The sequence below is a fragment of the Thamnophis elegans genome, chromosome 2, assembly GCF_009769535.1.
Source record: "Thamnophis elegans isolate rThaEle1 chromosome 2, rThaEle1.pri, whole genome shotgun sequence".
NCBI lineage: Eukaryota > Metazoa > Chordata > Lepidosauria > Squamata > Colubridae > Thamnophis > Thamnophis elegans.
This window is the reverse complement of record NC_045542.1, coordinates 17,845,246-17,861,458: the sequence shown is the minus strand read 5'-3', so window position 1 is coordinate 17,861,458 and position 16,213 is coordinate 17,845,246.

Below are 16,213 nucleotides of genomic sequence, written 5' to 3'. Positions count from 1 at the left end.
TGTAATTTTAATGTTGCTAACAATTTGAATGTAGGCCCCTCTTGATCTTGAGGCCCTAGGCTGAAGCCTAGTTAGCCTATAGGAAAATCCGGCCCTGATAACAGGGCTTGGGCCCAACCCAGAGATGATCTTATGCCATCTACAATGACCCTTGGGAGATGGTCTGACCTGCAGCTAAATGTAAAAAAAAAAAAAAAACAGATGCTGAGGTATGTGAATACAATTGTGAGGTTTGCCAGGAGAAAATCACACTGCTTAATGGGTATAAAGCAGTGGTGGGATTCAGCCAGTTCTCCACTTCGGGAGAACCAGTTGTTAACTTTCTGAGCAGTTTGGTGAACTGGTTGTTGGAAGAAATCATTAGGGCAGAGAACCGGTTGTTAAATTATTTGAATCCCACCAAAGTGTCTTTGCCTCACTGCTGACTATCTGGAAACATGATTGCCCTGGAAGGAAGATCTTCAGGAAACAGCTGGATTTCAGGTAGAACTGAGGTTCTGCCCTTTTGGTCTTAGAAATGAAGTAACTGACTCAAAATCTACTCAGGACCCTAAATTAAACGTGGCCTTATACCAAGCAGAGTAGCAGGCAAGTCCAGGAAAACTCAGGGTCCAACAAGCAGCATTTATATGCGGCAACTCGCCTTGACAGTAGCCATTTTGTAATCTGGCGTTGAGAAGTTTTTCATGAGGCCAAATGAGGATGCAGACAAATTCATGCCTTTTTATCTCAAAATAGCTGAATTAAATACCGTTAGCCCATCTTACAGAGCTAAGTAGGCTTGGATCTGGTGAGTCCTTGATGGAAGATGACCAGACAATCCCAGGACTATAATCTAGACTGGAAAGTCTTACAAACATCCTACAAAGAGATAACAACAAACCAATTTCATATATTCTTGCCGAGAAAACTACATGGATGTGTCCAAACTCAACTTTTTATGATTATATGCTTAATGTGGCAAGTTGGCTAGAGAAAAAGGCTGCAAATACTGTACATATACAACATAATGCAGTGTACACTCTCCATTCACACACACACACACACAGTCATGTTCTGCAGAAACAAGGTCATATTTTTTACCACAAACCAATTCAGAGAGACTCGTAACTTCCCCTGTCTGTTTTCAATTAACCGCCGTTTATCATCTTGCCTAGAGGCACTAGTTAATCTTAATTGCATTTTATTCAAGCCAGCCAGCTAGATTCAGAATCCATGATTTGAAATTGGGTGGCTAGAATAAGACATAGTTAAGTGAACTTCGTATAGGTTCAGAGATAAAAAGAATGTTTATCAGTTTAAGTTATTATATCCCGTTTCTCAGGGCTATTCTGGAGGGAAAAAATAATTAAGGTGTGCAAAATTGTGTAGGCCTAAGGTTTATTCTTGGAGCCTATCAAACATCCTGATTCATTGGATTCTACTCCCATAATGCTCAGCCAGGATGGGTCAAAGAAAAAAGGCTATTTTATCTTTCCATTGATGGCTGTTATCTTACCTCTTATATTTGCCCACTACTAGTTTTAGAAACAAAGGGAATAATCTTGGAAGAGCTACTAGACAACCCAGCTTTGCATAAAAATGAACAGTGCCAGCAGCGGATGTAACTTTCATAATTGTTTTGGCTTAATTATTGTACAAGGTTTTAAAAATGTACTTATTTCATTATTCCCTGTTGTCTATCATTCTGGGATGGCTTATATAAACTGTTTTTTATAAAACAATTAGTTCAAAACCTGGGAAAAAAACCCCAACCCAACAAAATTAAAATAGCAGGAAGCTTTTAAAACATTACAATAAAAACAACATTATTTCCCCCTAAAATCCAATTTATGTCCCAGTCTCTGTAAGAACGGGCAGTATAGTATATCTCTTATCTCAGGATAATAATCCATGAAACTAATAAAGCAGACCATTGTCCGTAAAATTTAGACTACTTCAAATTTGCCCATTTTAAAGTGGCAGAAGAATATTTGTGGGTTTTATCTAAACTATTATTTCCCTTTAAGAGTGGAAGAGTGGAAGATCATGGTGATGAGCCTTTTTTATAATGTATTAATACATTTATACTCCCCCCCCCCCCATCCTTGGGCAGCTCACAAAACAAAGAGTAATGTTTTATCCTCGCAAGACTATGATGTAGATTGCAGTAAGAAATGGTGACTGAGTGAGCACTATAATTGTCTCCTTGGTCCCAGTCCACCGCTTGTAGCTATATGACACCCATTTTGTCCACACTAGTGTCCCTTTTTATTAATGCTTAAAGTACCAACATGAATTCAAGCAATAACACGTGGGTGGGTTGGTGAGTCCAGGTCCCCTAATGGTCTTTCTGATCAAGATATCTTCATTGCAAGAGAATTCCCCAAAACAGGCTGGGGATAAAAGCTATCCTAGTGCACATTACGAGCAACAGAGCAAGAAGCAGCTCAATTGCAAATTCCAGATGACACACTCATTATGTATAATTTCATTTTGTTTGTTTTCCAGCTGGGAGAAAAACCAAGAATCGTGGAATAATCTGGGTCCCAGTGACCAGTACAAGGTAGGTGCAGGACTACCAGTGAGCACCCCAACAATAGTCCAACAATTAATCCTAGAAAAACCTTGGCAGGTATATAGAAAGGAAGACCTGTGAGTATGAGGATTTAAGGCTGTATTTTTTCAAGCCTGCAACTTGAATGTGTGCAAACTTCAAGTTGCCGATGTTGGTGAACACTGATTTAAGGAGTGTAAACACTGATTTAGGGAGTGCATTTTAGGGGGGGGGGACTCATTGCCTCATACCACATTCATCTGATCAAGGTTCAGAAAAGGAAGCGTTCATCAATAATGCCTTCTTCCCTAGTTATTTGCCATGTCTGTGGACTCCAAAGACCTGGAGAAGGATCGTCCAGACTGCTGAAAGTGTCACACTGTGTCAGTTCCCTACTCCTGCCATGTTGAAGGAAAGTTGCTGGACTTGTCATTGGCACAGACACATCTTCTGCCGTCTTGTCAGGCAGAACATGTCAGCCTTTCAAGAGTTCTCAACGAAGCTTCTGCCTCAGCCAAGATAATTTTGCAGCTGTTCTCCTCTGCCTCTGCAGTTTGCTGGTGGCAACCGCAAAGATCACCAATCAACATCTACAGCCCATCCAACAGAATCAAAAGTGCGCAGTGACCCATTCTACCACTGGGAAATGCCCCTAAATATTGAGCTGACAAACAACTTGTTTATTTTTAAAAAAAATCAGGAGGATGGGGGGAAGAGAGGGAGAGACAAAGTGACACAAAGCACGTTCTTTTTGGTCCCATTTGTGCAAACTTCTTGGTTCAGTATTTTCCTTCCCTTCCTACAAAAATCCTTGACCTTGATGTGTGGCATTTCCTGCCTCCCACGCTCAGTTTTACCATTCCCACAGAGACAGGACAGTCCCAGCACCTAGATCAGTGATGGAGAACCTTTTCGGCTTGGTGTGTCCAAAATTTGAAAAATGCTTAATTTGACTCACCACCCTCCCCTTCAAGCAAAAGAGAAACAATTCTTTACATATTCATTTTGTTTTTAATATATATATATATACAGTCCAATCATGTGTGATTCCCAGAATCTGCTGCACACTTACCCTCAGGTAGTGTTCTCTTCCTGTTGACAGGCCCTGCGGCAGTTCTGGGTCACCCGAGGCCTTCATTCTTGAAGCGGCTTGGGAGAAGGCTCTTCCATGGCCTCTGCAGCCTCCGAAAACCACAAAAGCATGTCCCATTCTTGTATGGTTTTCAGAGGTTCTGGAGGCTTCAGAAGTTGGCAGCCCTCTCACATGACTTCTGGAGGGTCCGGAGGCCACATGAGGACACACCCCATTCTCACACAGCCTCCAAAACTTGTGCAAGAACAGGGTGTGCTTTCAAGAATATTGTCGGATGTTGGTGAATGTCAGTGTGTCACCCAAAATGTGGTGTGTCACTCTTGACATTGTGTCATAGGTTCGCCATCATTGACCTAGATATTGGAATTAATAATGCCAGTTAAATTCTTTTAGAGGATGTCGTCCTTGTTGATGCTCTTTTAAAATAAAAATAAATAATTAGCAGCAAGGAACTCCATCCCTAACTTTCTATACTATTTTACTTAGCTCTCTGGATTCTTTAGCTTCCTCCACTTTGAGGTCTAGGATCATAAGCATAGCTCGGTGGCCCCAAAACAAATCTTTCAGATACACTCCAAAATTTCAACTTTAATCTTCAATTAAAGCACCAGCAGTATCTACATTGGGGCTTGAGGATTTAACCTGCAATTTGGGGAAACAGCAGCAGCAATGAAACAACAGCAGGCACTGTTTGGGGGCACAATAATGCCAGCATGTTGCATCAGTAGGAAGGCTGTCAGATCTGGCCTGCAAAAATCAGCAGCAAAGAGTATTCTGTCTCACTCTTACCGATGACTTTGGTCTTTTTAGTCTGAAAGAAAGAAGAAGAAGGTGGCATGGATAATACCACCCATCTGACAGTTGCAGGGAAAGGTTGCCCCACTTATCCATAGCCTTCTTCACCTGTGGCTCTGCTTCTATATGTTGGAACTCACTAGGACAATATCTTATGTTCCTCTGTGGCATGCTTTTTAAAGACTGAAGGGCTGGCTGGAAGCCTCCCTGTCTGTGGAGCCCATGGTAGCTATCATCTGTTCTTTCACTGACTTTAGGCCGTAATCAAGATGCATTCAGGCATCCTGCAGTTATTTGGTGGCACTTTGCTTTTCCCAAAGTTAAGCAGGGTTAAACTGGATTTGTACTTGGATAGGAGACCAGCAGGAAATCTTTCTAAGAAGACAAAATATCTTGAAAGCAGATACTGGCCAAGAAAATCTGTGAAGCTGCTATAAGCTGAGCTCCACTGAAGGAGTCTTTACCTTTACCTTTCTCCTACCCTGTCAGCCCTCAGTTCAACTCTTTCACAGATTTCCCTTAATTTTATACTATTACAGGACATGAAGTGATTAGGAATTACAGTACAGCAAGGTAAAACTGCAGTTGGTTTTATCCTCTGCTTCACCTAAGCCTTACATGCCTTCTGTCGTACCTCACACCAAGATAATTTCCTCGCAGAGAAAAAGAAATGATACCTCTGCTCCTACACAGAATAAATTATTTAAATCTACTGAGACTCAGGACCAGGTGTGAAATTCAGCAGGTTCTGACAGGCTCTGGAGAACCAGTAGCGGAAATTTTGAGTAGTTCGGAGAACTAGCAAAAAACACCTCTGGCAGGCCCCAGAGTGGGGTGGGAATGGAGATTTTGCAATATCCTTCCCTCAGGAGTGGGGAGGGAATTGAGATTTTGTAGTATCCTTTCCCCTGCCATACCCACCAAGCCACGCACACAGAACCGGTAGTAAAAAAAATAATTGAATTTCACCACTGCTGAGGACTGACATCCCAAATCAACCTAAGAGGTGGTCTGAATCCAGACGTGAGGCACAGCTGCGTTTTGTTTGACCACGGTTAGTACAATAAGCCATGGCTGATGTCTAAGCCATATACTTAGTTTATTACAACTTCCCATAATCTCTTCATTCTGCACATCTGTAATGTGCCAAGTGCCTTGGTGTGCTATTTTCATGCTGACGTCTGCCAGGTAATGTAGATCTGGCCTTTCTTTTTAACAGCCCTACAATTCTCCAATCCATTATTCATTCTTGTCCCTGCCTTTTAGAACAAACTTTGACCCTTAGTAGAGAGAAAGGTGAGAGCCAGTTTAGCCTAGAAGTTGAGACTGGGAGATAATGAGTTCTAGTCCCACATAAAAAAAAACAGCTGGGGGATCTTAGGCCACTCACTTCTCACCATCCTGGGAAGCATACAATGACAAACCATTTTCAAAATTTTGCCAAGAAAGCTGCAGTGACTAATTCATCAGTTGCCCGGAGTCAACAATGTGCACACAGGTGCACAAATGCACCCACACATACAAGAAGGACCAGTGAATAAATAAATTGCCATAGCTGTATGAGCAATTTTTAAAAAAACTGCCATAGAAAAAGACATGACTTCCACCTGGCAGTCTTGCAGGACTGGGATTCAACTGTATATGTAAATATAGTGCAAATAATCAGCTACACAACTGTAACATTAGAGTGCAAGCTTGTTTTGAACTCCCATTTTACAGTTATTACAACTGATGGCCCTCCTTCTCAAGATAGGTCACATTTCCTATAGCTGTTGTCTTAGCTCTAAAAACAAGAAAGTGGGGGTTGTGGATGACCCACCATCTAACAGGTCTGCAGTGAAAAAGTGGTGTGTGTTGTTTCCTGCTGCTCCCTTAAATCTTTAGTTTCCTGCCACCCTGTAGGAACAGATGACAGTTCTGCTTGGACTCTGGAGAGAAATGCAACATTCACTATTATTTGTGATTATTCTCACTCCCTTCCTCTCTCCCCCCCCTCCCCCCGCCCCCGCCACCTAAGCCACACACGCCGAAAGCAAAATCCAATCGCGGTGAACAAATCCAATTTGCAGTAGCAGCTAATAGAGTTTGTTGCTGGTTTAAGCGATGGCAGCGTCAGAAAGGCTCTGAAAAGCATCTAGGCCTCAGGCCAAGTAGAGAAAGAATGAAGTTGGCTAGTGAACCATCCACACACATGGGGTTGGGCAAGCATTTTTTATTTTTTTCCCCCTCAACCTTTGACTGGGCTCCAGAAAAAAATGAAATTTACCAGGAGAATGATACAATTACATCGCTATGCATTCTCCTGTTTGCGTTAAGACTAGGCAAAGACGAAGAGGAAAACTCAAGTGCCGCTGGGATCAAACTCTTGAGGGCAGCACTCATCTCTGTTTCTCTCATTAGCTTTCCTCTGCCTTCCTAAAGGCAACAACTCACTTGTGGGTCATAAATGCAGCCCAACCTCTTTCATAGAGGCCTTCCTTGCTGGGCCATTCTTCTTCCATATGATGGGACACCTCTGCACATCTGAGAGGGGAAAGGTGATGGGTTCAGGGCCAGACATTGAGCAAGTTTCTGTATGTCTAGAATAGTAAGATACTGATTTGCTGCTGAGTACCACAGTCTATAATGGCAGAAGAACTGGTCTTTAGATAGATGTGTCTGTTGCAGTGGTGGGTTTCAAAACATTTTCGAACCTACTCTGTGGGTGTGGCCTCCTTTGTGGGAGTTGCTTGTCGGCCATGTGTTTTCTTTCTTTCTCTTTCTCTCTCTCTCTCTCTCTCTCTCTCTCTCTCTCTCTCTCTTTCCTTCCTTTTGTCTCTGTCCCTTTTTCCTTTTTTTCTTTCATCTCTCTTTTCTTTCTTTTTTTCTTTATTTATTTCTTCCTTTCTTTCTCTTTCTCTTTCCCCCTCTGTGTGTGTGTGTGTGAGAGAGAGAGAGAGAGAGAGTGTGTGTGTGTGTGTGTGTGTGTGTGTGTCAGTGGTGGGTTTCAAAAAATTGTTGGAACCTCTTCTGTAGGTGTGGCCTGCTTTCTGAGTCCACTGGTGGAACCTCTTCTAACCGGTTCGGTAGATTTGACGAACTGGTTCTACCGAACTGGTGCGAACTGGTAGGAACCCACATCTGGTCTGTAGTTACCTATTTGCGCCTAAAAGGAAAACATAATAATAGTCTATAAAGGAATTTCCTGCACTTCAGTATAAATAAAGATGCAGAACAGATCTATTTCTTCTCCATCTGCTCTAGCAAACAGCTATCTTCATACCAAATGTGAATTCATGGTTAACTGAACCATGTTACTGAATTAACCCGATTGCTTAGACGTGCGCAATATAGCCAATCGTTAAGCCACCACACTGAGCCACAGGCAAAGCAATTACATGTAAGCCCCCTTAACAACGGCCAAAAAATGCATCATTCTTGAAGGACCCTTCTATACTTCTATGCATCTTCAATTCGTAGTCAAGGTCAGTTATCTGATACCACATTAAGCTGGTGCCTTGTACTTTCCCCAACACAGTGTGATAAGATTCATTTCAGTACAGTTAGTCCTCACTTACTGACAGGGGTGGGAACGGGGCTGGCGGCGTCCTCGTGCACGCGTGCAGCGCACGCGTGCACGCATGCAGCGCATGCATGCGTACTAGCATCTGTGCGATGCTCCAGCTGCTCCTGGAGGATCGTGCAGGTGCTGTATGCATCCTGCGCATGCGTGGAAGCGCAGAACTCGTCAAAACCGGGTAAGGAGCGCGGGCGCGTGGGTGGGCCCTTCGCCGTTCCCGGAAGTTACTTACTTCCGGGTTCGCCGACCAACCGGTTCGCAGGGACCGCCACGAACCGGTTGAAACCCACCCCTGCTTACTGACTGCCTCATGCAGCAACTGTTCAAAGTTACGATGCTTCGGAAAAAATAACTTTGCAACCCATCCTCACATTTACAATCCTCGCAGCATCTTGCAGTCACATGATTGTCATTTGCTTACTTTCGCAACGAGCATGTATTTTTCGCTTGAGTCAAGCAGAATTAATACTGTACAATATGGAAGGAGGAAGGAAAATTATGTCATGCCCACATATTTTTTTTTGCTTAGTGACCCTATGTCTTCACTTAATAACCAAAGGGGAAGTAAGATTATACGGTGCATTCAGAAAGTATCCAGACCGCCCTTCACTTTTGTCAATTTTGTTTTGCTGCAGCCTGATTCTACAGTTGTTGAATTCAACCTAAATTTCTAAAATTCTATTTTCACTTTGCCATTATGGGGTGTGGATTAATGAGGAAAAAAATGAATGTCAACAACTGTAGAATCAGCCTGCAGCATAACAAAATTGACAAAGGGGCCTGAATACTTTCTGAATGCACTGTAAATCCAATCAGAGTGACATGATTTTCCGCCTAGTGACCATGTTGCTTAGCAACTGAGTTACTGATCCCAATTGTGGTTGCTATGTGAGGACTACCTGCACATAGTAATGTGTAACACCTTTTAGAGTCATCCAACTATTGTTGCTTCAACTTAATGAGGGCAGGTTTCATATCCTTTCAAGCTAGGTGATGTTATGAAGGCGCTAGAAGTGAAGAAATGACCTAAGTGACTAGTGATGCTTTAGTAGAGAATGTGGTATTAACACAACAAGGGCTGGGAGATGGAATGGGATAACTCAGCGCAGCCCACCTGCCATGACTAACTCACCACAGGACAATTTGCCACAGCCAACTCGCCAATGTGGAATAACTCAAGAGACAGACAAGTCGAATTGCAGCTCATCCCAGCCTTGAGATCTTCTAGCTTGAGAAGGTTCAAACCTAAAGCAAGACAAGACCTACACTGTAATTCACTTGTCCCTCTTTTGAGTTGTCCCACTTGAATTGTCCCACAGCGAGTTGTCCTGTGGTGAATTGGGCACAGCAGGTTGTCCCAGGCAGGTTGGCCAGGGCAAATTGGCCAGGGATAGTTGTCTAGATCCACTAGGACAGTGTTTCTCAACCTTGGCAACTTGAAGATGTCCGGACTTCAACTCCCAGAATTCCTCAGCCAGCGGATGCTGGCTGGGGAATTCTGGGAGTTGAAGTCCAGACATCTTCAAATTGCCAAGGTTGAGAAACACTGCACTAGGAGGTGACCAACTCACATTGGCTTCTTTGTCCTTGTATTACTGTCAACTTCCTTCTGTAACCATTTTGGTTCAGGCAGCAGGACTGATTAGGCAGCCAGCAAAGCAGTATGGGGATTTCTGTAACCAAATAACAGTACGAGAGGCAGAGCAAGAGAAAGGGAATGATGAAGGAAGGAGAACCTGAGAAAGGCAGGTTGGTAAGAGCAAGTAAAGCAGAAACACACACACACACACCTCATTCTAAGGAACAAGTTCTGATGAATAGCTAGAAACCCATGGTTCGGGCCATTTGTCAAAACTTGCTCCTTCTAGCTCAAGACCATTAGGGAGAGCAACTACCAGTAACCAACCCCCCCCCCCGCCGCCCCCAGTCTAGCAGGCAAGACTGGGAACAGGCAGGGTAGGAGGGAAAATGTTTGCAGCCACCAATCCCTGTTTCTTCTCTTTTTAAAACCTTGTTCTGCATTAAATTGCCAGGAAAAGTACCACTTGTTCCTTCGTTAATGAGGCAAAGGTCAGTTGTAGGAACAGAGCAAATTTACCTAGTCATCTTTTGTGTTACTTACAGAACGGAGGAAATTGGAAGGGACTTGGATTCCAACATCACAAACTCTGGTCCTCATCAGAGGAAATAGCAGGTCCAGAAGTAAATTGGCTATTTCCAGAGCAAAGGGAAATACACATTAAAAAATAAACCATTTAGTACACCATCCTCCCCTGCAACAGTTCTCATCATACCCAGCCACAACGAACAGGCATATAAAAAAATGATACAGTTCAACAACTTTGGAAATTCTTTTTATCTTCTTTAAGGCTGTTAAATACTAACAGCAGTACTGTATACATGTTCTCCAGGTGCTAATCTTTAGGCACTGCTGCTCATCCTACCCAGGTACAGCAGAAAGATTTCGGCAGGTTTGGAGAAATCTGCAAAAGAATGTCAAACTTAATCTTATTTTAAAAAGATCCCTTGAAAGTTGCTCAGCGGGCTATGAAATGTATACAGCGGCTGCGGAATATTACTGGGGGAGATAATATGGAAAATTGTACAAGAGGAGGTGGAATGCGGTGCAGTGTTTAGAGTTTAGGTCTGGCTGGATTGCCAGAGCCCTAAACAACACACAACTCTGCCTTGCAACTTTTTGTTGCAGTCGGTTTAGGTTTGGTTGTTCTGGTTTCCCTTAAGAAAAGGATATATTAGACAACAGAGGTCCCCGCATTTCTAAACCAATCTTTTGCGCTAGACTTCTGAACAGCTTTGGAAACTGAAAACTACTGAGTCAAGAGGAAAGACAAAAGGAGACCTGAATTCCCCTTTACTGTTATCAAATCATGAAGGCAATACTAATGCAAAGTTTTCCAGATGACAGCCTAGTCATCTTAGGAAATGCAATTCATCACCACCATGTGGACAGCGATCTACATTTTCTAAATCTGAAACGCTGCTTGTCCGTTCGTGTTTCATGCAGTCAGTTTTGCTCAAGAACCAGGATGTTTGCTAAATTTTCTAACCCATTCCACATTGCCAATTAAGATAAGCATAGTTAAGAGCTACATTTCCTAGATCAATATGGCACCATGGTGAGAGGCTTTAAAAGCAAGCTTTGCAACCCTCATTAGCTATTAGGATAGAGCAGAGAACTTGCAATCGGATCAACTGTTAGTTCCGTGGCTGTTGCTACATTTAATGTAATACATCCATCCCCATGATATCCTGACTATCAATCCTGGCTTGCTAATATTTTTAGAAAGGAGCCACATTGCATAATCCATTTACCATAGTTCTTTGCAATGCATTGTACCCGTTTAGTTATACAACCTGCCCCTCCTCAAAAAAATAAAAATATAAATAGTTTAACTTTTACTGAGTTGGCAAAAAAGAAAAAAAGGATCTTCTCCCTCGCAATATAAGCAATATTAAACATATTTTTGTTTATTTTATTCCTTTAATGGAAATGGATCATATTGGTACCGATGGTAAGCAGTGATGGAGCAGAATGGGAATCTTATGTTCTGCAGCTCAGGGGTATTTTTCAGAGAGGGACTGATTATGTCATCTGTCAAGGTGCCAAGCTCCTTGACAGCCTTGTTCTGACAGGTGAAAGAGGTGATAACAAGGCTTTCAACTTTTACTTCCGTGTCTGACAGGTTAACACAGGAGAAGCCAAAGAATGAGAAAAATAATAAATCCGAAACTGATTTTCCTTTAAACGGGAGCTTCTTGCACTGCACTAGCCGTTTAAATGTTAACACTTCTTCGCAAGATTGTTTGCATTTCTAATTAAAAACTAAAGGTTGCATTTCAGCTGGCTGAAGCTCTTTTGTTAAAGCTCAGTGGGATTTGCAGGTTAAACCTAGGAAATCAAAAGTAAGCGCCGCACGGAGTTCAAAGAGACGGAATCAGCGGTTGTTTGCTTTGGGTAGCTGTGTTGAATAAGGGATCGATATTCCTTCTTTGTTTTTGTGCTTCAGAGTGTACATGCGTTTTCAATTTCCTGGGGGCTTGAATATGGATGGAGGCTGTCATGATGAGCTCTTGCAGTGCCAAATTGACCATTACACAGATAATGAATTTCTGAGGGGGTGGGGGACTCTGCCCTAATGTCATCAAGGATTGGGGTAGGGATGGTGTGATGGAGGTCAGGTTGATGTTACATATATATCAGCCTACACTCTCCCATTGCTTTAGCAATTTGGATACTGAATAGCTGGGAAAGCAAGATCTTCATATCTACCTTCAGCCTAATGGCTTGAAGCTCAGTCTTTACTAGCTGTGTACCCCAAGCTGCTATGGCAAACTTGGAAAATTGGTTGTAATTTAATTCAAGTTGGAATACAGGGAAATAAATGTTTCCATTTCTTAATCCTCAACCACTATCATTAATTTACATTCAACGTGATAGCTATCATACCACATGGGTCTAAAGAAGATTCTGACACAAGGTAGTCCTCGAACTTACAATAGTTCATTTAGTGACCATTTGAAGTTGCAACATCACTGAAAAGGGTTGACTTATGACCATTTTTCACACGCCCCTTGCAGCATCCCCGTGGCCAGGGGTGGGTTGCTGCTGGCATTACTGCTGGTTCAGTGTGCGCACAATTTTGCATGCGCACCTGATGCACACTTCTCGCGTGGGCGCAGTGGCCATAATTAAGTCTGCGCATGTGCAGAACATTTTAAAATGGGCGGAAAACCATGCTGAGTTGACCAGGGAACTGGTTTGGAGGCATGGCAGGCCAGGGGCGCTGCCGGTTCTGGCAACCCAGGCCAGCAAACCACAACTGGTTTGGCCAAACCAGTCCAAACCACTAGGAACCCACCTCTGCCCATGGCCATGTGATCATAATTCAAATGCTTGGCAGCTGCTTTATATTTATGGTGTTTGCAGTGCGTTGGGTTCATGTGGCTGCCTTTTGCAACCTTTTGACAAGCAATGTCAACGGGAAAGCCAAATTCACTTAACCACCGTGTTACTAAATTAACAACTGCAGTGCTTCATTTAACAACTGTGGCAAAAAGGTTGTAAAATGGGGCAAAATTCACTTAACAAATGTTTCACTTAGCAACATCAGTTCTGGGCCCAATTGTGGTCACACGCCGAGGATATATTGTGAATTTGAAGTGACCTGCATCTACAGTACAAAATGGGTTGCCCACTTTTCTGCAAGAGAAGGCAGCCGCATTACATTCAAGGTATGTGTGACCACAGACCAAGCCAGCCGCAGAATCCAGCTGCAAATATCAAGATGTACTATAACCAGGGGTGGGCTTCAAAAATTTTAGCAAGGACTTCTCTGGGTGTGTGTGGCCATAATGGGTGTGGCTTAGTCAGCCTCCTACAATACAATAGCAGAGTTGGAAGGGACCTTGGAGGTCTTCTAGTCCAACCGCCTGCCTAGGCAGGAAACCCTATATCGTTTTAGACAAATGGGAAAAACAGTGAAAGGAATCTAAAGTAACAAATGATTTACAGGACACTGCACTGCAAACTAACTTACCATTTTTTTATCCTGTGTTACCATGCAAACACACATCTGGTTTGTCAGTTTGAGGGTTCAAAGTGTCCTGCAAATCCATACAATTGGATTAAGTCATGGTTCAATTAATCATGGTCAAATGTATTATTTGAAAATATTCCATGTGATGACCTAATGTCTATGTATCTATACAATAGAATACAATAGCAGAGATGGTAGGGACCTTGGAGGTCTCCTAGTCCAACCCCCTGCCTAGGCAGGAAGCCCTATATCATTTTAGACAAATGGCTATCCAAAATCTTCTTAAAGACTTCCAGTGTTGGGATATTCACAACTTCTGGAGGCAAGCTGTTCCACTGATTAATTGTTCTAACTGTCAGGAAATTTCTCCTCAGTTCTAAGTTGCTTCTCTCCTTGATTAGTTTCCACCCATTGCTTCTTGTCCTGCTTTCAAGTGCCTTGGAGAATAGCTTGACTCACTCTTCTTTGTGGCAACCTCTGAGATATTGGAAGACTGCTATCATGTCTCCCCTAGTCCTTCTTTCTATTAAACTAGACATACCCAGTTTCTGCAACCGTTCTTCATATGTTTTAATCTCCAGTCCCCTAATCATCTTTATTGCTCTTCTCTGCACTCTTTTCTAGAGTCTCCACATCTTTTCTACTGAATGCAGTATTCCAAGTGTGGCCTTACCAAGGCATTATAAAGTGGTATTAACACTTCACGTGATCTTGATTCGATCCCTGTTTATGTAGCCTAGAACTATGTTGGCTTTTTTGCCAGCTGCTGCAAAAAAAAAAATCTGTCCTTCCATCTCCCACAGCATCCAATACAACCGATGAAGAGTCCAGGAGAGGAAGCAAAATGTCTTGTTTTGCCTCAAAAATCAGTCCAGTTGCTTTTTTAAAATAAAAAATAAAAAGAAACCCACTTTTGATGCATGTGATGACCTTATAGAATGAGCAAATAAGAACTCTTTGGAAGGCAATGATCATAATCATTGCATTAACATTACAGGGATATTCTGCTAGCTTGTAGACTTTCATAGGGGTCATTGACTTTTGACAGTCTTCTCCAACCTGGTACCCTCCAGAAGTGTTGGATTATAATTGCCAACAGGGCCATTCAGGCAAGACAAATCTTCCGATGCAAGCAGCATGATGTGATTACAAGCATTGCATACACAAAAAAAGCTTAGTATCAAAATATATAATCAAAGCCAGCTGTGGTAGAAGAAACAGAACATCTGGAAGTTGAAACCAGAGCAATTTAACTAAAGCATCAGTTGTCATCAGCAATAGTAATTAATCTTCAGGATAAGCTTCCAGGATACGCGGGGAGGAGGAGGAGGGTAAATATAATTTACTGTGAAGTGCAGCTTTCCAGTGATTTAGGAACTTCCCCCATAAAGCTAGATTTGAATGAAGTTGTCTGATTTATTAATAAGAGGGAAACAGTATGTTCCCAAAACAAGGGGGAAATAGATAATATTAAAGAGACTAGTTACCTTTCAAAACTATCAATCGAGAAGTTGAATAATAGATGGGACAGCACATTCTCCCAGAGATTTTTTTTAATTTTAACACATTTTATGTGTTATTCCAAATATTATGCATAGAATATAAAAAAAATGTGTCCTTGAGGAAGATACCGAAATATTCCCCTGGAAGCTGTGCCTTGAAGCACATAGTATCTGAAATGGTCCCCTTGGGGTAGTAGCAGTAGCCTCACCCTGACCCTTTCATTCTATGATGGATCCTCAAGGACAAAATAAGATTTTCTCACGGACTTCTGCTGTCTTCTTCCCAATAATGATCACATCAACCTCAACCTCAACTTAACAGTAGATAGATTATTCCATGCATATATCTTTTTTTGTGGTGAAGAGGAGGTCATGCTGACCAACTAAAGTATTCAGGATTAGAGTCACGTATGTCCCATTTAAAAACTAATGCATTAGCATTTGAGGAACTTCTACAGTTGTCATTATTTAGTAGAAAATAATAGAAAAAACAATTACTACTAACCTGCCTTCTATTGAGAGCTTGTATACTGCACGAGTCAAAGAGGACTGTGAAAATATTTACAGACCCCTCACATCCTGGACATAAATTGTTTCAACTCCTACCCTCGAAAGACGCTATAAGGCATTGCACACCAGGACAACTAGACACAAGAAGTTTTTTCCTGACTGCCATCACTCTGCTAAACAAATAATTCCCTCAACACTGTCAAACTATTTACTAAGTCTGCAATACTATTACTATTTTCTCATTGTTCCTATCATCCATCTTCTCCCACTTATGACTGTACAACTATAACTTTGTTGCTTGTATCCTTACAATTTATTTTGTTCCCTGGTATGATTTGATTGCTTATTTGTACCTTATACTATCAAGTGTTGTACCTTATGATTTGTGACGAATGTATCATCTTTTATGTACGCTGAGAGTATATGCACCAAAGATAAATTCCTTGTGTGTCCAATCACACTTGGCCAATAAAGAATTCTATTCTATTCTATTAGTGTTCTGCCTACAATATGTCTATGCCAATGGACCACTTTACTGTACCACAGCCTTGCCAGGCTGATGCTATCCAGCTCCCTGTTGACTATCAATTCTGAGAAATGCAATAAATACTTAGGGGGGGGGGGAAACACCATATTTATGATGGCTGATTGGTGAGGTTG